This window comes from Equus caballus, chromosome 23 (genome assembly GCF_041296265.1).
Source record: "Equus caballus isolate H_3958 breed thoroughbred chromosome 23, TB-T2T, whole genome shotgun sequence".
Taxonomy (NCBI): Eukaryota; Metazoa; Chordata; class Mammalia; order Perissodactyla; family Equidae; genus Equus; species Equus caballus.
Genome location: NC_091706.1, coordinates 34,185,367 through 34,211,818, shown reverse-complemented (window position 1 = coordinate 34,211,818; position 26,452 = coordinate 34,185,367). Strand labels below are relative to the sequence as shown.

The window sequence follows — 26,452 nt, the reverse complement described above, 5'->3', positions numbered from 1 at the left end:
TGGATTAGGAGATGCACAGTAATCCTCAAGATAACAATTTCAGACGGAGGTTGGACTGCAAAAGAGATATAAAGAAATTACTTGAGGGGTTGAATAACTATAGCTTATATGTTTTTTATTGTTTCCAAAGCATTTTTCATCTTCTTTGATCCTTATTGACCTGTGGGATAGGCAGGTAAGAAAGACTGTAACTTGTCCAAGCCACACGAGCCAAGGGAATTGACATCCATTTCACTGACAAGCTTGAGATAGGAAGTTGGTCACTTATTTGAAAACATCAGTTAAAGCAAGGACTCATAACAACAGGACACATGCAAAACATTTTTCTTTCATTTGGCTACCCACTGGCTGAACTTCGCTCTGTGTTTGGTGAGTCCACTATTTTATGAGTCCAGGTTAGGCGAGGCAAGATTGCCTCCCCCAACATGAGAGAAAAAACTGGATACCTGCTTGCCCAGTTTCCCTTCCAGCTTGAGAAAGGGCCCATGACCTGGGCTCTGCCAACCAGGCAAACCTGCACGGGGTGGACTCAGGAGCTCGTGATGCAAAAGGAGAAGGGGAGCTCATTCTCTCTTCAGTGAAGAGAGTGGCAGAAGACAGGGGGGCTGCGTGGCTGAGTACCTGACACAGAAGTAGCTTCAGTGATGGTGGGGCCAGCAATTGCGATAAAGTTAAGGTCCTGGCACAGAAGTCGCCTGTCATTGAGAGCTCGGGAGAGGTGGCATTTTCTTGTCAGACCAGTTCTGAGGCTTGGTGTTGGGTGTTGTTCCAGAAAGCCCAATCTTCATCTCAGTTCTCCCAACAATTCTGTGAGCTACCCAATAATTCCTCTGCCAGGGTCACTTTCTGTTGCTTGCATCTGAAAACCCTGACAATACACATTAACACTGTAAATGTTTTATTTTACTTTAAATTCTATACATGTATATTCATTCACTAATCTTACATCCAGTAGAAAGCAAGTCCTCTAACATATAAGGAAGCAGAAAATAGGAAAAGTTTTATTTCAATAAGCTCCTAGGCATCATTTTCTAGATATACTAAAACTCATTTATGATATCGTTAAGTGAAAAGATGCAGGATATAAAATAGTACAAATGCTGTATTTTTGTTACATACACGAAAAGATGGCAGTATAATGTTAACAGTGATTATCTTGGGCTAGTGGGATAATGAGTGATATTGATTTCCTTCATATTGCTTGTATACAGTTCAAGTTTTCTACGGTGCACGTGTAATTTTGATAAAATAATATTTTCGGACATAAAGAAACATGTCTGGTTTTTTCTGCAGGTATGCTGATCGGTACTTCCCATCTCCGTTGGAAGGTTTTAGGAGCATCTTCCTTCCCTGGGTCTGATGTTCCCATGAGGGATTTGCTGAGAGTACCCTCCTGGCCTGTCTGGCCCTAGTCCACTCAACGTTCACCCCTCCTCATGGGAAGGGGTGTGTCTTGCACCATGGGAGAGTTAGGAGGAAGTCCTGAACAGGCCCAGCTGCAACACTTCCCCTCTCTCTCACCTCCACCTGCCCACAGGAGGGCGCGTTGTAGTCCGCTCTCTGTCCCCAGGTGAGCTTACGCAGCACAGGCTGCCGCTGTGCCAGGGCTGAGAGAGTGAGCGAGACGAATTCCAGACAGTCTTGGCAGCTGCACACCTAAGGTACAGTTTCCAACGGGTTCTATCAGTAACAGAGCTCCACTTGTCTCCCGCCTTTTGTTTCTCATCTGATTCCAGAGTTGGGAGGGGAACTGAGGGATGTGATTTAGTGGTTCCAGACATGCCCAGGCACCCAGGCACCTGTGATTAAGACATTTCTCTAGGCTTCTCAGAGCCCTCCATGCCTAAGTCCCAGGACACACAGGAACACAGGGGAGTGGACGGCTTGTCTCAACCACCTGTAACTGAGGAGAAGACACGCAGCCCCCTGATGGGCTGCCAATCCGGCCTGCAGCCTTCCTCTCTGCTGCTTTGTCAGGAAACGCACCACTAGTTAATATTCAGAGCCCCTCAACAGGATTCAGCGCCTTAGTAACAGCAGCGAAAAACCTGTGTCATCAAATAAAATATCCAAAGCTGGGCCCTGAGGTTTCATTAGCAGCAAGACATTTTAATGGGATTATAGCTCTTTTTGTTCAGAAAGCAGGCACTGTTCAAGCCTAGAAAGCTTATCTATGGTTCTTAACCTTTTTCTTCACAAAGTAGATGAAAAGGAAGCAAATCACAGCACCTCAAATCTGAGGTTCTACCTCAACTATTCCTTGCCTCTTCAGAGAAAGCACTGAAGTTTTACAAATCATTACTCTTAAAATCAAGCCATAAAAACACACCCATCTTCCCAAGAGTTTATCAGGATTTTGCAAAGTAGCTGGATATGGCAAGTGCTTTAAGAACCACAGTCAAATAGCCAGCCAAATTCCAAATACTACACCTAATCTCTATCTGACAGCTTTCAGAGTAGACAATAAGCAAAGTCAATCACTTCGTTCCCAGGTTTCCTGACAACATTTTCCTCAAATTTATTCTTAAGTTATCATTCAAGGTCACGAAAGCAACCGTGTAAGATACGCCTGTCATTAAACAGAAAAGCTAGCCTCAAACAATCAAGCCTTAGAAGTTGCTTCCTTAATGCTCCAGAATGCACGCCATCAAAATATAAAGACCTGAGCACACAAGAATACAAAGATACAATTGAGTATCTGGAGATCTTCAGATAACATGTTTCTGACAGCATTGTTTTCTAGGAAATCAAGCAAAAGGTGCTTAATGACCAGTGAAGCTCGTGATAGGTCCTTTTTAATAACATGGGCAGACTGTTGAGCAGGGTTTTGGTGCTGGCCTCTCCGGGAGTAGGAACATGGGGGTGACAATGACAGGGCTGGAAGGCCAAGACTGCATGGCCGGAGAGTTTTGGCTGTTGCTGCCCAGGCTGGGCCACACTGCTGGCCCTGGCATAGGCTGAATTCAGCAGCCCTGGGTCAGAGCTGGAAGGCACCTTGGATGTCCTTGTTTACCATGTCTGGACAGGTGAAGGGCTAGTCATCGGCCAAGAAGTGAAGAGCATGGTTAACAGTCCTCGGTGCTGGCTCCTCACAGTCCAGCCGCTAGACCCTTGGCCTCACCGTTTCTCACCAAGAGCAGTGCCCTTGGGGGAAATCTCAAGAGAGATGAGAACAAGGTTAGGAGACCAGGTCGGAATCCATAAACGGGTTTAACCTCACAATAAATACAAGGAGCACTTGAATAAGCGGCACTAAGACCCCTAAAGTCCAGGACAAAGAGATAACTTTTCCAATTACTCAGCAGTTGACATTATAAACTTTACTCTTAACCAAGCTTACATGTAAACATGTTCATAAACATTTTACACAAACCATTCACCTATTTTAAAGCAAACTGATCAAATGCTTACAAATTGGTAAAACCATATCTGCTCAGCCATTTCTGTTTTCAACCTATCTGTCCATTTTACGGTGGGTAAAAATTATTTTTAAAGCCACAGAGAGGTTTTCACTTTAAGAGCAGGGACCACCCAGGCTAATGGAGAGCTCTATGGATTTAGGACTCCAGATGTAGACGAGAGGTCTGAAGCTTTGAGAAAGGGCAGTTCAACTAGTCTAGCTCCTGGTTCTCTGCTCTGTTGCTCATCCACGCTGCCTTTCTAAAGCACTTGATCTACCAAATCAAGGCATCCCTATGGATGCATGAATCTAATTTCTAAAGCTATGATGCTCGATGAGCATAATCTCTAGTCCAGACCTCCCCTTCAAGTTCTAGACTCCTGTATCTCAGCATCCACCATATGCCCCTCCTTGTAGGCCTCACAGACACCTTAAGGTGAGAGTCTTCTCCACTCCCTGCCCATGCACCCAACAGAGTCCTCTTCCATTTCCCATCCCTCATGTCAGTGACTGAAAACCCCAACCCTCCAGCAGCACAGAACAAAACCCTGGAGTCAGCCATGATGCCTGTCATTTCCTCCCCGCCCACATCAAGCCATCCCCAAGTCCTGATGACTCTACCTGCTAAATGTCGTTCCTGTCTGTCCACTTCTCCCAGCTCTTCTGCCAGCGGTATCTCAGATCACCACCTCCCTACTGGAGTTTTATAAGGGGCTTCATGGGAATCACTTTCCATTCTGCACCATGCTTACAAATGTGCTTTCCTTTCGGCCCTCTTTCCAATCTAGTGTCATAGCAAAGCACAAATCTGATCATGTCTTCTCTTTATTCAAAACGTGAAAATGGCTTGCTATTGTCCTCAGAATTAAGAGCGGCCTGGAGCTCCTGCCTGACCTGGTCCTGGCTACGTGTCCAGCCAGCTGACCCCCACTGTCCCCTCCAGACACCCTCCCTTTCCCAGGGCCTTGAGGCACCCTCTTCCTTCTGCCCAGAGTTCCTTCCTCCAGCCCACCTCAGTTACTTCCCCCAGAGGAGCCCTTCCTGGGTGACCCCAACAGGATCAGGTCTCCCCATCACACGCAAGCACCCTCACTTTTCTTCATGGCACTTAGCAGTTGTAATGACAACAATGACATTTGTGCGGTTTGTGTGAGTGTCTGTCTCCTGAGGAAAGGGGCCACGTGGGCTCCACTCCCGTCAACCCCCAGGGCCTTGCACAGGGTGGGCGCACTGTCGACACACAGCAAATGCATGTAGAATGAACGCACCCAAGGTGAATGCGGAGAAAGGAGCTGTGCTCAGGTCTTGGTGGTGAAGGCCCATCTCACTCAGCATCACCCTCGTGCCAGACAAGGGCTGGTTTTTCAGGGCCTCGGAGGATCTGTAAGAACATGCAGTCTCCCCTCGCCCCACAGATCTCCCCAATATGACTTCAGGGCTTAAAAAGGAGAGAGGGACATATTCTTTTAAGGTGATTTTTTTAAGATAGTGACAGCAGGTTGGCATCGTTAGGTATCTGATTAATGGAATCTGTTAAAGTAATAATAAAGATTTTAACTGCCACAGCTTCAATCCAAACTGAGAACACATCTAGGAATTGAAAAAGCAGGAATGCTCTTTCCCTCAGCCCCCTCCCCATGCATAAATAGAAGGACGAGAGACTGAGTTGAAAGGCAGCAGGTCTAGTGGTTGTATGTGCACAGACTCTGGACCCTGGCTACCTACTGGCTGCATGATCTTGGGCAAGTCACTTGACCTCTCTGTGCCTCAGTGTCCTCATCTGTAAAATGAGGACAATAATAGCATACCTTATAGGGTTGTTGTGAGGATTAAATGAATGAGTGTATGTTTAGTGCTTTGAGCAGTGTTTTAGGTTACCTATAGTGAGCAATACATAAATGCCATTTTATTATTACTAGGTGTTTTTTAAAGTTGCTTTGCAGTATTCTAGCTAAAACTGGTATATTTTGGCTAGCATGGGACTCAATGAATGTTTAAAACTAAAATGTTAAATTAAAATATGTGCTAGCTTGTTTTGTTGTACATAAAACTATTTTTAATGAAAATATTCTCAATGCATAACCTTGTTGATTCAAATAAAATAAACACAATGCCTGTTAGTGGATGGTTGTTGGCTTCTTAACAGAGTGTGACAAAAACATTCCTCGAATATGCATGAATAACCTGTTCAGTATCCAGTGAACTCACAAGCATATGCCTCATTTACCTCTGAAATATAAAATATCAAAATTACATTCAGTTAACTGAGCTAGACAATAAAATTAATCAGAAAAAAATCAACAAAACACATCTCTGCCTTAAAGCCGAGCACGTACACCCACATCCATCCTTGAGTTGTGAAGAGTATATGTTAGGATTACACCAAACAGAAAGGTACTTCTTATAAAAACGATTGATTGAAATGTTTCCACCTAGACCTCCCCTATGACCAAGGAATCCCACTTCTAAATATATACCGAAAAAACATGAATGAAGACAGAAAGACAAATACAAGAATGTTCATAGCAGCTTTGTTCATAGAGCCAAAAACTGAAACACTCAGATGTCCATCAACAGGAGAATGGATAAACAAATCATTATGTATTTTTACAGTTGAATACCACACAGCAACGAGAAGAACAAACTACTGACGCACATCACAACATAGATATATTTCACAGATATTATGCCAAGTAAAAGAATCTGGATGAAAAAAAGTACATATGTGATTCTCTTCATATAAAGTTCATGAATCATCAAACCTGATAAACGATGACAGAAGTGACAACAGTGGTTACCTCAGGGGAGAGGGAACAGGTACAGATGGGGAAGTCGTATGAGGGAATCTGTGGGGTGCTGGCAATGTCCTATATCCTGATTTGCGTCATGGTTACACAGGTTTCCACATATGCAAAATTCGTCAAACTGAACACTGAAGATGTGTGTTCTTTGTGCACTTTACTGTATGTGTTTTACTTCTATTATGACAAAAAAAGAACCTTCCCAACTAGTAGTTTAAATCATGACTGATTGTACTTTACCAAAACTGAGTGCCGTTTGAGTACTTCAAGTGTTGCTGGAGAGTTGGCAGAATGCTCTCCCGACACAGACACCAATCCAAGTGTTAGGGACCGAACTGTACTCCTCACCCACCCAAGTTCATATGCTGAAGCCCTAATCCCCAATGTGGCTGTATTTGGAGACAGGGCCTTTAAAGGGGCAATTAAGGTTAAATGAAGTGGGGCCCTGATCCAATATGACTGGTGTCCTTATAAGAACAGGAAGAGACATCCAGAATGCGCATGCGTGAGAAAAGAACACATGAGGTCACAGTGATTAGGCAGCTGTCTACAAGGCAAGGAGAGAGGCCTCAGGAGAAACCAAACCTGCTGACACCTTGATCTTGGACTTCCAGCCTTCAGAACTGTGGGAAAACAAATTTTTGCTGGTTGAGCCACTCAGTCTATGGTATTCTGTCATGGCAGCCCTAGCAGACTGACACACTGCGTAAAGAAGGCTTCAAGAGAAACTCCAGGAGCTGGGCACAGGTCCTCTGGAGTTTATGGGACCCAGGTGCCAGTGTCTGACTCATGCTGTGAGAAGTCTAAGAGCTAGTTAGGGTTAGCAGGACAAAGAGAGAGAGGGTTGTGTACTGCAAATGGAAAGGGTGTGTGTTTCCTGTGGTCATAATGTGGGCTCCACAGAAGCAGCCTGCTTGAGCTGGAGGAGGTGAAAATTTAAAATTAGACATGTTTAATACCAATACACACTTACCAAAATGGCTCAAGCTAAAGGAAGGGCATGGTACCAGGTGCAGACGAGGATATGGAACCAACCACAACTTCTATAAACTGCTATTGGGAGTGTCAGTAGGTACAACCACTTTGGAAAACAGGCAATATCTTTAAACCTAAACATACACCGATCCTACGACTAAGTAATTCCACTCTTACAGAAATGAGTGCATATGTGCACCAAAGTAAATGTACAAAAATGTTCACAATGAAACAACACAACTGTCCTTCCACAGAAGGATGGATAAACTCAGAATATTCACCCTGTGGTTGACCAAACAGCAATCAAAAGGAAAGAACTACAGATTCATACTACAACACGGATGAATCTCTAAAATAATATTGAACAAAGAAGTCAGACGCAAAAGGTTATATACTGTATGATCCCATTTATAAGAAGTTAAAAAGAGGCAAACTGCTCTATGGTGATAGAGATCAGAGTAGTGGTCACCCTTGGGGTGCTGGTTGATGTCGACTGGGAAAGGGTATCGGGGAGCCAGCAGGTGAGGCAGGAAATGTTCTATATCTTGATCTAACTGCTAGTTATATGGGATTTTGAATATGTGAAAATTCAACAAACTGGCACTTGAGATTTTTGCTCTTTACTGTGTTCAAGTTACATTGCATTTTTTTGTTTGCTTTTGAGGAAGATTAGCCCTGAGCTAACATCTGCTGCCAATCCTTCTCTTTTTGCTGAGGAAGACTGGCCCTGAGCTAACATCTGTGCCCATCTTCCTCTACTTTATATGTGGGATGCCTACCACAGCATGGCGTGCCAAGCAGTGCCATGTCCACACCCAGGATCCAAACTGGCGAACCCTGGGCCGCCAAAGCAGAACGTGCGAATTTAACTGCTGTGCCATCGGGCCAGCCCCTGTATTTTTTAAAAATAAAAAATGAGGCAGGAGTTTGTAATTTTCATTATGACACTGGACTGCACTATGTGATTAATAGACTGGATTTAACTTTTCACCACTTAAAAGTAACTGGGAAACCTAAGGGACCTACTCAAGATTTTATCCCAATGGGGAAGAGAAGACACGTCTGTTAAGTGGGTACCAAGGAGCCACGAGAGAAGTAGAGATAGTTGCCATCTGCATCCTACAGAGCCTAGCTCATTCAGTAAACCTGCTACACACAGAGGGCAGTTTCTTTAATCTGAGACTCCCTGAACAACAAGATAGTGTTCTTGGAGCCTGCCGAAGTTATTATTTAGGTTTCTGTTTACTAGTTAATTGCCAAGATTAACTCTGATGTGACAACATGGGAACCATGGTTCATGCTGACATCAGCAGTTTACTGACTTGTGTCTGGTGTTACGGTCCAAAAATGCTGGGGAAGCCAGAAATCCCCTTGCTCAGCTCAAAGATATCAACAGTAGCCACTGGTTCACATTATCCAGCTAACAGTCGTTAACAGATTCTAACTATTCCTTTTGGCTAATATAGCACTTTGCTAGATAATACTTGATAGCTAATTCCCAACTATTAGTCTATTTCTATGAAGTTGCAGGAACACAAATGTTGAAGCATGTTGTGTGTGTGTGTGTGAATTCATTCCAAGTTTCTACTTTAGCTTTTGTGTAGAGCGGCTCCTGGTTAAAGGTGGCAGATTGGACCACACGTATTTTTATCCTTTCCTCTCAAGACTCCACTTAAGTGAGTATAAAGGCATAGATAAGGTATAAGTCCACAAAGAGAATGAGAGAGAATATGCACAAACAGGAGATTTCAAAACATGTCTTTGGAACTGACTGGAGCGTAGAACCCAGGGATGCAGGCCCAGCGAAGGAGAGGGTTGAGGAGGCGCTGGAAACAGGAGCGTCACTGTAACCAGACAGTTGGATCCCAGCCCTCTGTTCCATGAAACACACAAATATCACCAGGGGCCAACAGCTACTTCTCAGGAAAAAGTCTGGCATCTGGGGATTCCCAATGAAGCAACAGAATGGCTCCCTGCCTGACCACCCCAAACAGAAGACCCTGGGTCTGCTGGTGGACAAAGCTGGGGTCCTGCCCAGATCCTCACCTGGCCAACAGCTAGCACTATGGCTCTTTTCAGGACTGCACTAGCTTTGCCCTTTCATGTGAAGAGCCAGAAATACCTGAGAATTTATGTCCCCTTCCCCCACAGAACCCTTTCACCCTGCAGCCCTGACCCAATGACTGACAGGTATGGAGTATGAACCACCAACCTCACTGACTCCAGTGGGGACAACCCTGAGGCCGACCCCCACTCCTGAGCTCCCCGACCGACCGTCAGGACCTTGAGAGCACACCCTTGTTTGACTGCTGCCCAGGAGCATCTCCTTAAAGCGATACCCACACACACCAACCCTCTTCTCAGGGTCTGTTCTGGGGAACCCAAGGGAAGACCTCTACGAACCCTGCTGACTAATACAGACCTCTGGCCAGCTTCAGGGTCACAGCCTCCCTGCGAACGGACAATCAACAATAACCAGACATTTGCCGAAAACCTCCAGTATGGAAGGGAGCAACCCCTATAAGCCACGAGATGTAAACAAGCCCACTGTAATTCCCCAAGTGGAAGAAAGAGGAGGGGGTGGGAAGAAAGGGAAAAAGTACCCTCAGAAAGAAGAAAAGGAAAGATTCACGGTGCAGATAACATAATGAATGAAACCTTAATCATCCGCCTTCATAAGCACAGTCCCTTTACTTCATCAAGGGAGCCTCATTCTACAAAAGAAACTGCAGACAGATGGATAATTACCTCCTCACCACCTTGCAGTTCTCTGGTAAGCCACCCCACACCCCGCCCCACTGCCTCCATCCATTAAGAGTAATTTTGAAAAGAGCCTCTGCACGGCCAGTAAGTAGTATGTTGCGTCTCACCTGGAGCAGCTGAGACTTAACGGGAACAAACTGCCAGCCCCTCAGCCTCCCTTCTTCCCCAGGCAGACTTCAGATATCTCACCTGACTTAAACATAACATGCACTTCTAACGACGGCTTAACATTCTGTCTTCAAGGCGAGACATCATCCACCAGAGCAGGAACAATTTATGCCAAGTTGAAAGCACACTTTATAATTTATTTTACACCAGCCGTAGATCCTTTTCCAGGCTACAGTGAATCAATATATTTTGGCAGACTAAAAAAGTTAAGTGCTTATTCGAAAGCTGACAATTATTCCTTTCCTTAAAAAATTTTAATAAGGTGTACATACTACTAATGATTTGGGTTCCAATTTTCTAGCATATTCCTTTCCTCCTAACCCTTCAAAACACACACATGCACACGCACCTATATAATTTCCTCACAGAGCAACATGTTCATCACAGTATATTTGGAAAAATAACAGACATGCACACACTTATAATTCCACCACCCTGTTTCTGCCCACCTCATTTTGAGAGGAAAAACTTAAATTTACATATTTCCTCATAATTTCACTCCCGGGCTTATACTTTACGTAAAATGGGAGCAGTGTTCAAGGCTTGGCTGTTCAGAGATGCGCAGGATTCCTTGGCACACGTTGGGGAGACACAGATGAAAAGAGAAAGCACATTCCACCAGGTCCTCTTGACTTACAGCCAAATGCACAAGGTTCTGGCCCCGAGTTAAATTTGGGGGAAAGCAAAGCAAAAGGCAGAGCTGCTGGCAGCTGAGACACAAGCACTTCAGCCCCCAGAGCTCCCTCCAGGGACAGAAAGCCCAAGGGACCAAAGCTAAACGTCTGGCCACTTTATTCTGTAAGAAGCCCTTTTTATGCTGAAATGTTGGTTTTGTTTTGTCTGTTTGTTTTTCCCTTCTATCTTCCCTGACATTCTTTTCCTTTTATGGTTAATAGCATGGGGAAAAAAAAAACCTTTAAGACATGAACCTTAAAACCCATAAATTTAATTACAGAAGTTGACTCAATCGTTATCAAAGGTTTACTAGAGGATAGGTAGAACGTCTTTTAAAGATGGAAAAATAAAGATACACAGCAAAACAACAGATTTGCTCGTCCCTAGTTATTCAACATGTACTCAGAATAAACTATATATGTGTGTGCGTATGTGCATGCTATCTATCTGCTTTATCTTTCCCAGTGCCAAAGGAGATGAAAAATGTCAGTGGGTGGGTGTGTATTTTGGAAGGGAGGACAATAGAAAGACGGAGCAAAGTGAACATGCACTGCTGTGGTCCAAAGTGAATGGCAGCGGCTGGCTAAGAAGTGGGACCGAGTGCTGTGATTGTGCACACCAGGATGCAGCACACTAAGTCCCATGGGACAAAACCGGACCGCTGCCTGTGTTTCCACTGCCCGAGACTTTAAAATGGTTTTCACATTTGTAGATGGTTGGGAAAAAAAATCAAAAGGGGAGGGGCTGGCCCAGAGGCATGGTGTTTAAGTTCGGGCACTCTGCTTCGGCAGCCCAGGGTTTGCTGGTTCGGATCCCAGGCACAGACCTAGCACCACTTGTCAAGCCATGCTGTGGCAGGCGTCCCACATACAAAATAGAGGAAGATGGGCACAGATGGTAGCTCAGGGCCAATCTTCCTCAGCAAAAAGTGGAGGATTGGTGGCTGATGTTAGCTCAGGGCTAATCTTCCTCAAAAAAAAAAAAAAATCAAAAGGGGAATCCAAATTTTGTGAGATGTGAAGATGATATGAAATTCAAATTTCAGTGTCCATAAATAGTTTGACTGGAATGCAGCCACACTCTTTGGCTTACATATTGTCTAGGGCTGCTTTGGCACTACAACAGCAGAGCTGAGAAGCTACAACAGAGATCCTTATGGCCTGCAAAACCTATGTACTATCTGGCCCTATACAGAAAAAGCTTGCCAACCCCTACTTTAGAGGAAGGAGATGTCACTTCTGCCCAAGGTCATTATAAGGCAGGGTGACATCCACCCGACTTTTCCATAGCCCCTTCTATCTCACTGACCCTCCCAGAGGCCTTGGAGTGAAGAGATAGGAAGGGCAGTTTCACCATTCCCCCTTTTACAGCTGGGGCAGCTGAGGATCAGCCCCATCTAGGGACTCATGCAATGGTGGCTAATCAATGGGAGCACTCGATTAAGCCTGTCCTGACCCTTTCTACCCCGTGGTGCCAAGACTGGAGTGGTACAACAGCTACACACACACACACACACACACACACACACACACACACAGCCCTCCCATGTGAGATGAGGGCATCATACACGGGGAGTCCAGCTGGGCAGGTGGGGTCGGGGGCTGCTGGGCCCCAAGACAAAGGAGACCTCGGGAGCTGCTGGGGAAGTTTCCTATCCCCAGACCAGGGGTGAGCCCCCCAGCCCTGTCCTTTAGTCACTAAGGGAACCTCTGAGAGCCTCAAAGTCCTGTCCACAATGTAAGTCCTCACCTGATGTGGTTGTGAAGAGTAAATGAGATCACGCGGAGAAGCGAATCAGTTAACAGTGTATAGTACTTAGCACAATGCCTGGCACACCATAGTCGTAATGTTAACTTGTTTTCATTCACTGGATGGGGAGCCTGCTGAGCTTTTACAATAGGAATTCATATGTACTTACATTAGACGACCAGAGAGCCACAAAGGATGCAATAACACCTGAACATAAGACTAGGTTAGACTTTCGTAGTACCTAACACTATGGAAACACTCCATCTGTGGAACAAATCCTAGCTCCTCTAGGACAAAAGTCCCCTAGGTATGAGCTCAGGAAAAAAAAAAAATCTTGCATTTTCAAGTTATTTGGAAAAGAAGTGGGTGTAAAAACCAGTTTAACATCTGGAAGAAATATATTAGGTTGAAATTGAGAATTAAGTAATTGAACTGAACAGTTAGAACTCCCAGCGTTTGGGGGCGGCGCCTTGGGAAAGAGGCAGGAAGGGAGATGGGCAGGAAAGGACAGTGGGGAGAGATCAGCCAGACCAGTGAGGAAGCAGTGCAGGTCGGGGCCCACTGGCTGGGCACGGTTTACACCGCCCAGGAAAGCTACTAGATTTAAGAACCAATCCATTCATCTTACTCCACTTTCCATTTTCCACACTAATAATTTCTTCTTTTGGAAATAAAATATCTACTCAAAATTAGTTTCCCTTTGGGATTATTGTGACATCATACACCCACACTACCAAATATCCAAATGATCTGAAACAAATGAAAAAAAACCCAAAACTCTGACATGAAATTATTTCATACTATAAGAAAATAAGCACTCTTTTGATGGAGGTAATATAATAGAACAGTGTTTTTTAAACAGCACATCAGGACCCATTAGTGCTGAAATCAGTTTAGCGGGTTGGCAATCATACAGAATAGAATAGAAAATATCAGAGTGTATTACACATAATAAAGGATCAGTATTGTTGAGTAAAACTTCTGTTTCAGTGATACATTTGTGTGTGTGTCTGTGCATGTGTGCATATTTACACACACTCATCTATATTGCTAAGCTATGATGTAAACTTTATCCACATGAGGGATCATGGTCAAAAAAAGTTTAAAAGCCATCGATTCATGCACTCTGCTTTTGTGGCCCCGGTTTTGCAGGTTCGGATCCCAGGCAGGGACCTGCACGCTGCTCATCAATCTATGCTATGGCAGCGTCCCACATGAAAAATAGAGGAAGACTGGCAACAGATGTTAGCTCCTGGCCAATCATCCTCATAAAAAAAAAAAAAAAAGAAAAGCCACCGAAACAGAGTGTGATCCACTTTAGGAAAGTTAAAATCCCGGTTCATTGAATAGCCACGGGAAGGGGTAATTATTCCCAGGGAGTGGAGTTTCTTTAAATGGCAAGCTCTTCCTCTGCATTTAAAATATGCTACAATTTACAGGAAAAAAGGATTTATGTACACCTTGCCAAGTATACCTCTTCTTTAAAATAAGGTGTACCTGTCAATGAATACAGAATTGATCTCTAGATACAAAATTTATCAAAAATCAGAAACATAAATGATGACATCGTTCAGAATGATGGCTAATCAAGTCCTTTATGAAATAAAACATTGCTGTATTTTTCATACTAATTAATCCACCCTGGAGCAGAAGAGGAGGGGTTGGAGAGGAAACTTAGTGGGCAGGGATGGTTTCACCACCTCCACACCTTGACGACCTCCCACCACCACTTTGCATATACAAAGTCAAGACAAGACTTCTACTGCCCCCAAAATTATATTTCAGAAAAGAGAAAGTCGCCTCATGGTTGAATCCATATAAAGTCTCCCAAAGTATGAGGCATTCTCTCAGTGACTTCTGAATGCCAAAAAGTCTATTATCTCCAAGAATAAAGGAATTGATATCAAGCAATTAATTCATTAATGCTGGAGGTGATGGCAACTGATTTTAAAGGGAGAAACCAAGTCAGAAACATGTTACCTTGTAAGACTGACAATTTCATGAGAAGGGGAGGTATGTTTCAAAGGTTACTTGAGAACTATCTGGAGAAGACAGCCTGAAACAACCACAATCAATACCAGATAGGGACGCTTATGGAGGTCACATGATTGAAACAGAATGGATAAATGAATGAAAAGAGGCCAAGATTTTAACACCAATTTAAGTAAATATTCCTCCACAATTGCCTGTATTGGATGTCCCCATACAACTCACTCAGAAGTGCTAGGTTGTAGAGATCATGAATATACATCTTTAGGAAGAAAGGAAAAAAACAAATGTTCTTATGATATGTGAATGAGCATACAGGGCTTGGAATAAAGTCTGTAGTGGCAGCATCAGACAGAAATTCAAGGGGCTGGCCCGGTGGTGTAGTGGTTGAGTTCATGTGCTCCACTTCAGTGACCTGGCGTTTGCGGGTTCGGATCCCAGGCATGGACTTACATATAGTTCATCAAGCCATTCTGTGGGGGCGTCCCACGTACAAAACAGAGGAAGACTGGCACAGATGTTAGCTCAGGGCCACTTTTTCTCAAGCAAAAAGAGGAAGATTGGCAACAGGTGTCAGCTCAGGACCAAGCTGCCTGACAAAAAAAAAAAAAGAAAAAAGAAATTCAAGAAGTACTATATTTCAAACTAGTTAGACAAAAATGAATATGCCAAAAGTGACCTAACGATGAAAAAGACTCTTAAGTCAAAGAAACATGTGCAACTTTTGAATAAATGACATCACAAAATGTGAAAGCAGGATATCATATTTCTAAATTATTTTATATAATTGATTTTATATGTGATTTTAATTTTATACCACTAATTAAATATAGGTAGAAATTTCACTCTTTATCTATATCCTTAAAATGTGCATATTCAAGTTGATGTAAAGCCTTTTTTAAAACCATCTCATTGGAAAATTGAGGACTAGTGTATAAGCAAGGATACCTTATACATGGGCATATACGGTAATCTGCATCCCAGCTGAAGGCTGTCAATAGTTGGCTTCTGAGTGAACTGAACCACAGGTAGCTGTTGTAATACATTAAAATCCCTAAATTAAAATACCAATAACTGCTATCAAACCAATTCTGATCTGTTAAAAAATTCCTTATGAGATCTCTTTGCCATGTGGAACGGAGGCTGTTGATACTGCCCCGTGTCCCCTCAGCCCACTTCTGAGTTCTCCTGTAGCTCTGATGGACAGTTCCCCTGCACACCGACAGCTTTCCAACCTCCAGCCCACACTGCCTCTCTGCTCATCTACCCAATGGCTTTCTCCGGTGCCTCCGAAGCTTGCTCAGGCTAATATTGGTAGCCCTAAAGCACAGGCGATTTAATGCTCCCAGCATCGAATGGTGGATAAACATCCCAGTTTCCCTACTGCTTGGTGGACCATCATAAAGTGCATTCTACATGACACCAGCAGAACCGAGCCTCCATTGCCCATAACGGCAGCGTGCTCATGAGCCCACCTCTTACTGGCTTTCCTTCCTTCCCTGTCTCATTTTCTCCACTCGCTCATTCATGCTTCTTGAGATTGCCTCCCAGATAAACTATTTGCACCAAGTCCTTGTCTCAGGCCTGCAGGCATAAACTATTTCAGCATCATGTGGTGATTCTGTGTCCTCTTAGAAAAACAGCTGTCTGCAGAAATCAAGGTAAAAGAGCTTTACCCTCATTCTTTAACCTGAATTACTTAGACCTTTGGAAATGTCTCATCCATTTCTTTCATTAACTACCTGATGACCCCTTACTAATGCAAAGAGTTTTTCTGAGGGTCGTACGGTATACCCAGATGAACAAAACATCATTCTAGCCTGAAGGACCTTACATTTGAGAACAGGACATGAAACATGGAGGAAGAAAAGAAACCCCGTAACTAAAGAAGATTCAGACCGCAGAACAGTGACATGGCAGTTCCAAGAGAGAGACGACTTCCAGCTGACTAGTATGTCATCACTACCCAGACAGAGGCACTTTTCAAACTTTCTAACTTAAATGTTTGATTGAGGGCATCCATCTTTTCATAAACCCAGAACTAACTCTCACTCAGGTTAGCCCAAACATGGTATGTGATGATACAGCCTTATGGGCTACTCATTCAATACCAAAAGGCAAAGCACCCCACTGCGGGGTCCCTTAAGTGACTGCTCCATCAATCAGGTCTCATACAATGCGTGCAGGTGAAGCAAGGAAACCAAGGAGGCTGCCCTGCTGTTCCTTGATCATGCCAAGCACGTTCTCACCTGAGGCCCCTCCGTCTTGATATTCTCTGCTTATAAGGCGCTTCCCCCAATTATCTGCATGGCTCGCTCCTTCACCTCTTTAAGGACTCTGCTCAAGGCCTTCCCTGACCACCCTCTATAAAACAGCAGCACCCCTACACTCTCACGCTCTATTGCCTTCCCTGCTTTACTCTTCATAGCGCTTACCACCACCTGACATGTTATATATTTGCTTATTTATTTTTAAATCTCCTCCCACTAGAAGGTCAGGATAGTAGGAACTTTCCCGGACACACACAGGCACACACACACACTGTATCCCTTGCATGTAAAATAGTGTCTGGCCCAGAGAAGGTGTTCAATGAATGTTTGCTGAAGGAATGAATAAATGATTTCATCATTAGAACTTCAAAATCATCCCTCAGCACAGCTGAAGTTCCATAAACCCGTCTGGAATCGTGACACAGCCCCATAAATCAAGGGTCTAAAGCATGCACAATTATTTTGTGAAAAAAAATTTTTTGTAAAGCTTCAACATATGTAGCAGGTATGAATTTAAAAAATTGTGTTGATTCTATCAGAAACTTGTATAGGCCATGGAATGCAACTCATTCAATGTCCACAGTCTAAATAAGAAATCCTGAAATTTTCGATCTTAGATATTATACCTTGCTTATAAAAAATTAATTTATTCATGCAACAAATATCTATCGAGTGCTTTCGATGGGTACAGTGTTGGGTGAGGTGCCATATTTGATTTTTCTTGTGAAAAATCAACTTTACACTTCACTTTAAAGCCATATCCTGCCTTTATAGATAGGGAAACCCCATTTTCTTGAACACATTTATGCTTTTTTCCGTTATTTTACTACGAGTTTTAAAGTCAGCGATTCCTGAGAGAATAGGCACAGGAAATACTTCAAGTGGAGTCTTTTATTCAGCTAATTTTAAAGGTAAACGTTTTTCTCTTTTCATTGAGTTTAAAGGAAGGAGGAACCACGGTAACAACATTTAATGCTCACTAGTACAAAAAATACACAAGTAGCTGTCAAACTCAAATTTCGTTGTTTGTGTCACTGAGTCGATTCCAGCTCCTAGCGAGCCTGTGTACTGCAGGGCAGAACCCTCCCCGGTCTTTTTGCACAATCCTCGTCACTGTATCAAATAATGCTTTGGAAGTACCAGATAATTTCCCCAGAAGTGAGTGGCCAGGTCCTTTTTCCTAGTCTGTCTTAGTCTGGAAATCCCATGGAAACCTGTCCATCATGGGTGACCCTGCTAGTATTTCTACCAGGGCTGGCTAAATACATAGAGCTGATTGGTTCCGCTATAAATTCATACTCCAAAATGCAGGAGGCCCACATAGTTGAGTGATAGTTTTTTATTCACCCCTAATTGACTCAGTACTACATTTCCACAGCTCATACTCCAAGTTTTTGTTATTTTACTCATGGTCTCAACCTGCCCACCTCTCTTTTGACTTAGAAGACTGTAGCCAAATTCCTTTTATCCCGCTTCAAAATTCCCATGCTTCTGTCTCAAAAGAGTCCTTCCTTTGCCTCCATCCAGTACACTCCCATCTTCCTGAAGATTACACTCCATCAGTTTAGCCCCTCCCCCATATTTCCAATCTCTCTTCCCTTCAATGGACTCTTCTTCTCCAGTTATAAAGCAGGCTCAAGTCTTCCTATATGCTACTAAAGACATCTTCTCTATACTATGCCATTCTTTGATGCATCAAACTCTCTGTCCTTCTTCACCACCCAACTTATTAACAAAGAAGTCTGTCTTCACCACTTTCCATATACATCACCCGCACTCTTCAAGCCCTTGCAGCCTGGCTGCCACTTCTACCAGGAGTCAAATCCAATGGCTTTTCCTTTGTTGCACCCTTATCCCCGTGCGGTGTGCTGTTTGAATGACCTATGAATGATGGTGGCTCCCCTCACCTTTCTCAGCTTCCATGACACCATACTATTTCTACCATTTTTCTCCAACTGCTCCTTATTTAACATTGTTCTTCTTTCTCTTTTCCCTTCCAACATATGGACATCCCCAAAGGACCCTACCCCTACTACCCTTTGCGTCTTCTTGCTTTGTTTTCTTTATTGGCCATTCCTGAGACTGGCCAAAATTGCTCCTAAGTAGATGACTTACAAATCTCTCTTTGTAGCTCTAACCTCTCTCTGAAGACCTACACCTGCAATGTAGTGCCTTCATTTGCACACACTTGTCATGCCCAAAGCGAAACTTCTTTTTTCCTTCTTCCTCAGCCTTCTCCGAACCTCTTTTCTGACAATGAACCACATCCAGCATTAACGAATTGCTTGATTTCAATTCCTACTATCTTGGAGATAACAAGCTTTTTGCTTTTTGGCATTCAGAAGAAAGCAATTTTGATAATGCCTAATAATATGAGAGGTAATATAATTTGGGGGGGAATAGAAGTCTCGTCTTATTGTTGTATATGCAAAGTGGTGGTGGGAGGTCGTCGAGGTGGTAAAACCATCCCTGCCCACTAAGTTTCCTCTCCAGCCCCCTCCTCTTCTGCTCCAGGGTGGATTAATTAGTATGAAAAATACAGCAATGTTTTATTTCATACAGGACTTGATTAGCCATCATTCTGAACGATGTCATCATTTATGTTTCTGATTTTTGATAAATTTTGTATCTAGAGATCAATTCTGTATTCATTGACAGGTACACCTTATTTTAAAGAAGAGGTATACTTGGCAAGGTGTACATAAATCCTTTTTTCCTGTAAATTGAAGCATATTTTAAATGCAGAGGAAGAGCTTGCCATTTAAAGAAACTCCACTCCCTCGGAATAATTACCCCTTCCTGTGGCTATTCAATGAACTGGGATTTTTATAGTGGACTTTCCTAAAGTGGATCACACTCTGTTTCAGTGGCTTTTAAACTTTTTTTGACCATGATCCCTAGTGAGAATACAGTTTACATCATAGGCTAGCAATACAGATGAGTGTGTAAACACACGCACGTGTACACAGACATATCTCCTAAGCTGACAATGACGTTTCACTTCCTTGCTCAGCATTCCGATTATTCCTGCACCCTGGCTCTTGAGTCTGTCTCTTTCTCTTCTACCCCATTGCCTCACTTCCCCTTATCCTTAATGTGACTAGAATCTACCTGGTCTCCCTACTGCCAATCTTTTCTCATTTCCTTATGTCCAACACAATGCTCCAAGATTCTCACCCTAAAGCACAGTTCTCAACCTGCCAACCTTCCTCCTCAGAAACCTTCCATGGCTCCCTAGTATTTACTAAATAAAATCCGCAGACAAGTTGCTCCACAACCCTGAAGGAACCTCCCTCACCCTATCTCTCATTACATCTCTTGGCATTCCCTGAGCTCTAGCCAAAACCCACCCTTCTTTGCCGTCTGTGCAAGCACACAACTTCCCACCACCAAGCCTTTGCTGTACTATGTTCCTCCGCTAAGTGTGCCCTCCCTTCCCTGCCAGCCCAGACGCCACCTATATAATCCCAGCTGAAATGCTCTCTTCCACATAACCTTCCCTTCTTCTTCCACTGGAAGTCATTTTTATATCCTGTGAACTCCCACAGCACTGCAGGAATACAGCTTTTTCGGCACCTGTCCATTTCCCACCATTTTTACAGTTAGTGACATGCACGCCCTGTCTCTCCTTCCAGGCCACACACTTTCCCTAGGTGGGATCTAAGTTTCCTTATTCTTCAAATCTCCAGCCCTCCCAACATTTCCCAAACCTTATGCAAAGGTATACCATGACTGAGATGCAGCAGGCAATTAACGAACATTTGTAAATGAATGATGGTAACCCAAAGGGTTAATTTAGGGGTTTAGTACTTGAAATTCTCTCAATTTTAGCAACAATTACTTCTTTCTTGTAGGATACAAGTCCCATTTCCCACAATATCACAGTTTATTCCTTTTGGCCCCACAGGTCAATATTCAAATGTCTTTTACCTCCAAGTCTTCTGAAAAACAAACTCCTTTAAGAGACCCAATAATGGGAAAGAAAAGCATTAATGCTACTTTAAGTGAAGAAAATGCATCCACACGAAACAAATGGCTTACTGCAGCCTACTGCAAAAGGTACAACTACTTACCAGACCAAATTACAGGCTTCAAGCTGTATCACTAACCTTACCAGTCAAATCTTTAGAAAAGCTAGGCTTTGCATTTAAAAAATTGCCACATTTACATTAGAAAGGAAATCACTAATTCCTGAGTCATCAATTGTGTGTTGTAGAATTCTTCCTTTTCTAAACAGTTGATTTACCTTGGTAATTCCTAATATTCTTAAACTTTCTTGTAAGACCTTTACATTTCTGGATTTTACTTGCAAATATAAAAATGAAAACTTCTTTTTTAAAAAACTGAAACCCCTTAGAATGCCTTTTAAATTCCCTAAGTACTTTTCTCAGAAAGAAATTGGCAGAACTAACAAGAGAGTAAAGAACTAAGATTCGAAATTCATTTTATAAATCTATCCTTAAATCTTGGATGAGATCCAACAACTTCACATTAAAATTTTAGAAGGCTCAAATTGAAGGACATGGGGAAATTCACTTCAAGTTCAGCTTGAAGAGCATCTGGTCTATATATCATCATTAATTACGAGAAGATAAATGGGAAGAAAACAACCATATGTGGATAGCTATAGTTTTATTATTTTCAATGTAATGACAGTATCATGCAACCTTTGCCAAAACAAAACAAAATTTTTGAGAAAGAAACCTTTGATGCCAACGTGTTGTATATTTACTTGTATAGCCATGACTGCTACTGGCTTTTCAAAGAGGACCGGGGCAGCCAGTTTGGATTCTGACGGCAATGCAGTAGAATTTAAGGTGTTGTGGTTAAAATACGTTCTAAGCAGGTTAATCTAGTCACACAGCATTTTAATACAGAAGTATCAAGATGTTAAGTGTACAGGCGTATTCATTCCTACAAATAGCGCAGGAGAAATGTAGGACTAGGAAGTCAAACTGCAGTGGACACACACATGAATATGCTATCTCCCTTCCTATCTCTCTCTACCCAACCCCACACAAGCCGATCTTTATCACACAGAGACAGTTAGACAGCTATAGACTCTGCATGCAATTCTGTGTCCGGGTTCCCACCTGGTGACTTACCGCCAGCCTGACATGTTCCAAATTCCCTACTAGCAGGCTGCATTGGCTAGGAAAGCAGACTTCACTGACCTGGGACCCCATCACCACGGGTCTCAGAGGATTTCAGTTCGCGAATGATACATGGCACCATCTAGCCATTGTGAAAGCCGGGAGAGTGGATGTCACCAGCAGTAGAAATAAAGTATCCCTTTTCCTAAGGAAAACGCCCTGCCTGTGTGACGATGATCAAAGGGGTACCAAAGATTTCTCAGTACGATCTTTTTCTTCTTTTTAAATGCTCCCCCCACCCCCAATCTCTCTATACACACCTCTGGAGTTCATTTTAGAAGAACCAACATAAAGACCACCCATTCTTCAGTCATAAGGTTTCCAGGGTTTAAACGTGGAAGGAGAAGATCTAGTTGACATTTGAAGTTGTGGGGACAGAGAAATGAAGGTGGCCATTAAAGACCCTTCTTCTTCAGGTTGGACAAGAAATAAACAATAGAAACTGCAGAGTCAGGGCGTGTAAGCCCCTTACAGAACAGGGACTGAGGAGAGAAGTGTCACAGGATGGAAGCTCCCTTCAAAACCGGGGACACCAGCAAGCCAAGAAGAGTAACCATTATCCTATTTCCCTGCCATGTGCCCAAAGCTACATGCACACTTCCACATTGCACAGCAAGAGGCCAGAGAAAGGGGAAGTGAGAATGCCTACACCGGGCCATCCACATGCAGGAGCAGAACGGAGACTGCACTCAGAGTTGCAGGGTCAAAATAACAAACACGGTCCCACAGTCAGCGGGTGACAGTAAGTCAGGGCACCAGCAGATCCCTGGGTCTGGAGTGCACCTTGGGGAGCGTGAATGCAATCACACGAGTACACACACACACTTACACACATGGGATTTTACAAATCCGTCCCTACCCCACTGCCTCCCTCCACACTCACACACCAAGTGCATCCTGCCCACCTCATCGTTGCCATCACCACACTTTCTCCTGGAGAGTCAGCCGAGGGATGAGGGATCCTAGCGGGGATTCCTGGAAATGTCATCCCCCAACACCTTCGGTCCGCCACCCCCATCCCTTGGCTGTACCTTTTACACACACACACAGTCTTGCCATGTCTGTCATCAGGCCCGTCTGCTGCCCCCACAGCCCGGCATCTCAGAGCGCACCGGACACCAGGCATCCCTACCCTCAACGCCCTCTTCCCCCGCCCGGTTTGCTCGATGGCTAAAGGCACTGCCCCCTGGATGTCGCCGGCTGTCCCCGCTCGTCGGCACTATTGTTCCATGCAGCCCCTCTTGAGCCCAGGGGCGCCCTTCGGCGAGGACTCGGGCTCCGTCGGGGGTGGCATCAGCTCCACGCACCCCCATTCACCCACCCCTCCCTGGCGGTGGTACCTTGCCTGACAGCTGGGTCCGCGGGCCCGCGGGAGCAGGCGGCGCTAATGACAGCGTTGGTGCCAAGCCTGGGAATAAAGCTCCGCTCCGGCCGCTCCTACCTCCAGCGCCACCATCTTCTCCCGCCGCCGCCGCCGCCGGGACCGCAGCCGCCCTCTCCCAGCTCCGTCTCCGGCTCCGCAGCCGCCGCTCGGGCCCCTCCGGTCCCGCGGCCCCACCCCCTCCTCCCCACCCTCCCGCCCCTCGTGACGCGCGCCGGGGCCGAGCCGCGCCGGCTGGCGAGGGAGGGGGCTCCGGGGCGCGCGCGCGCGCACACGCCCGCGCTAGTAGCGCCTCTGCCTCCCACGCCCACCCGGGCGCGTGCGCGACGCGCGAGCCCGAAGCAGCGGGACGCTGGGCCCCACCCGCGGTTCGCCGGGGCGCGCCAGCCTGGTGTGGTTGGCCGTGCGGGGCGCTGGTGCTTCTCGCCGCCTCTCGCGCCCTGGCTCAAGCAGGCAAGCCCTGGTGTGCGCGGGCCCCGCCTGGGCTCGCGGGCCCCTCCTCCCGCTCCGGGCCGGGCGCCTGGAGCGGCAACTGCGGCTGCATCCCCGAGGGGACCGACGAGGACCTCCACCCTCCTCGATGGAAGTCTAAGGGGGTCCCCAGTTTCCAAAGTAGCAGCTGTGGCCAACCTCTGCGCGCAGGAACAGGCCACGCTGCAGGCCCACGTAGCCGGGCGGCCGCGTGGGCTCCTGCGGTGTGTTCTTGCTTTAGTTAATACCGAGCTTTCCCGCTTCCCAGGCCCCTTAAATGCTGCCGGCACTTCTCAGCCTGGTGGCCGCAGGAATCCTCCAGAAAGGGAGATTCACGGTGTCTCTGGAACGCGCTGCAGTCCTGCGTTTTCGCCGCTAGGGGGAGAGCCTCTCTGGATTGGGCCCGAGCGAAGCCGGCCGCGTTTGCAGCCCTCCAGGGAACTCCTTGGTCCTGCGGGAAAAGCAGAAAGCCTCTGGATTATGATGCTGGGAAATGCTGGACTTGGTTTTGCCACCCGCTTCGCAGTTCTGGGTGATCAGAACTTAAAGTGCATTTGAGCCTAGCTTAGGGCATCAGCCCCGGATATGACTGAGAGGGAAGGATGAGGGGACCTGTGCGGCAGAGGCCAGGTGGCAGGTGCTCTGCGTTAATGAAAAGCAGTGGGCTGGACAGGCCTCGGGAGACCTAGGTTCTGGCGCCAGCCTCACCCGTAATTGGCAGTGTGATATGAGCCAAATCATTCCTCCTCTTCGGGACACAGATTTCTGAGTAATAAGTTATATTTGCACAAAGCCTTATAGTTTGCAAAACCCTCTTCGTATACGTATTCTCACCTAGGGAAATAAAGATGAGCCTTGGTTATCCAGATCCCTTGGGAAATGGATCTTTTACCAAACCTTATTTCCATCTTATTTTAAGCACAATGCCTCCAGAAAAATCTGGGGGCGTAGCCTGAAGCATTCTTGAAGTCTTGTGTTTTAGCTGTAAAATTCATAGGAATTTTGCATTCTACTCCACAATGAATCTTTTTTTTTTTTTTTTGCTTTCATAAAGAAAACAATAGCTTCTCCCTCCCCCAAAAAGATCTTTTAGTAAGATTGAAATATTATATACCAGGAAGATGTATCGTGCTGGTCCTGTGGCATTCCATATTCTTTTTTTATTTTTCAGTAAGTATTCAGTATGTATTCCAAGGCATAGTCCTTGTTGTCCCAGAGCTCGCAGTACTCTGGAGGAAACAGCTATTGAACAATCAGACTAATAAGTGCCACTGTGATCACTTCTTAAATCCAGAGGGGCTAAGGGTTCACAGGGAAACCTGATCTAGACTCCAGGATTAAGTAAATTTTCCAAGGAAATGATGCTTCAGGTTGTCCAGGAGAGGCAGCAGAGAGAGACTTCCAGGTAGAGAGCCAGACGGCCAGGCAGAAGCCCGCACAGGTGGGGCTGAAGTGAGAAGGGATGTGAGAGGGCTGGACAGGCAGCCAGCAGCAGCCGGCACCTGCAGGACCTCATGGGCCATTTTCAGTAAGGATTTCATCTTATGAGCCTTGCAAGGTCACTGAAAGGCTGTAAGAGTTGAGAGCTGGTGATCGTGATAACATTTCAGTTCCTGAAAGATGGGGGAGGTAGCTATGTGAACACCTGATTCATGGAGGGTCAGCGTCCTGGGAAAAGAGACTTTGAGGCCATGACACATCCTTGCCCATGCTACTTGGTGAGTGTTTAGGGTTTTCAGTTTGTACACTCACCGCTCTTTTATATGGTTTTAGTTCATGCCTCTGCTATCACACCCACCAGTTTTGGGGCTTTCAGAGTACCCCTCTGTAGTAGTCTCTATTTTGTTACTTCTAATCTGCTGAGGTTTTAGAACGAAATTAATTTTATTAGAATTTCAGGTTCAGGAAGGGGATACAGATTCTGAATGAGAAGCCCTTTTCTGTGTGTACGCTTGGTGCCATTTGGTTTGTTATCGCAGAGATCTTTGCTTATCTTCTGCTTTTGCGTTGTGTTTCCAGTGAAGCTAACTTCCTTGATGCATGAGTGAGAAACACATTATTGCTTTAATAATAGCTTCCCCTCAAATCTTGCATCACAGGGTTTTTGTGCAGATTAAAGAAAGTGTGTTGAAATTACTCTGCAAAGTATTAAGTGCCATATAAAGGAAAATAATAATTGTCATAATGGCAGCTTAGGGACCTCCAAAACTAATTTACCAAATATTCATATCTGGAAAATTCCCTCCTTCCTCCTCCTCCCACCCTCCCACAAAAACATAGGCGTGCCTATTCCTTATGGACAGTGCCAATCATTGTCTTAAGTACGCATGTTACTCTTTGTGCCTTGGCTGTCAGGAAACTCAAACCCAAATTTGCAGGTCATTGTAGTAAATGTGTGGACCCATATGACATTCATGTCTATGTCTTAGCTTTTCCTTTGGTCTTGTTTTTCTATTCTATACTTTTCCTATGCCTGCTCTATTGGCATTTTCGTAGTTTATTATAGATATTCTTATAAGCCACTTCAAATATTTGTATCCACCTACTTCTTTTAATAAGGGTCAAAACTGCTATTCAGAAGGCAGTATATAAAATACTGGCAACTTGCCAGCCATTGTAGTGAGTGACAATACTATAGACACTGTGCCAAGTCACTT

General features: G+C 44.7%; 1 protein-coding gene across 5 annotated transcripts in view; it reads right to left on the bottom strand.

The window, feature by feature from the left end:
- APBA1 (amyloid beta precursor protein binding family A member 1) overlaps positions 1–24,164 on the bottom strand; it is a 216,020-nt gene extending 191,856 nt beyond the window's left edge. Inside the window, exon 1 of one of the 5 annotated variants that reach the window (XM_070248935.1) lies at positions 23,955–24,164. The gene's annotated coding sequence lies outside the window, so the exon portion shown is untranslated. Of the gene's footprint in view, positions 1–23,283; positions 23,509–23,954 lie in introns of those variants that run through there. The other 4 variants (XM_023627241.2, XM_023627237.2, XM_070248936.1 and 1 more) reach the window with 4 other exon arrangements.
- Positions 24,165–26,452: the final 2,288 nt, after the last annotated feature.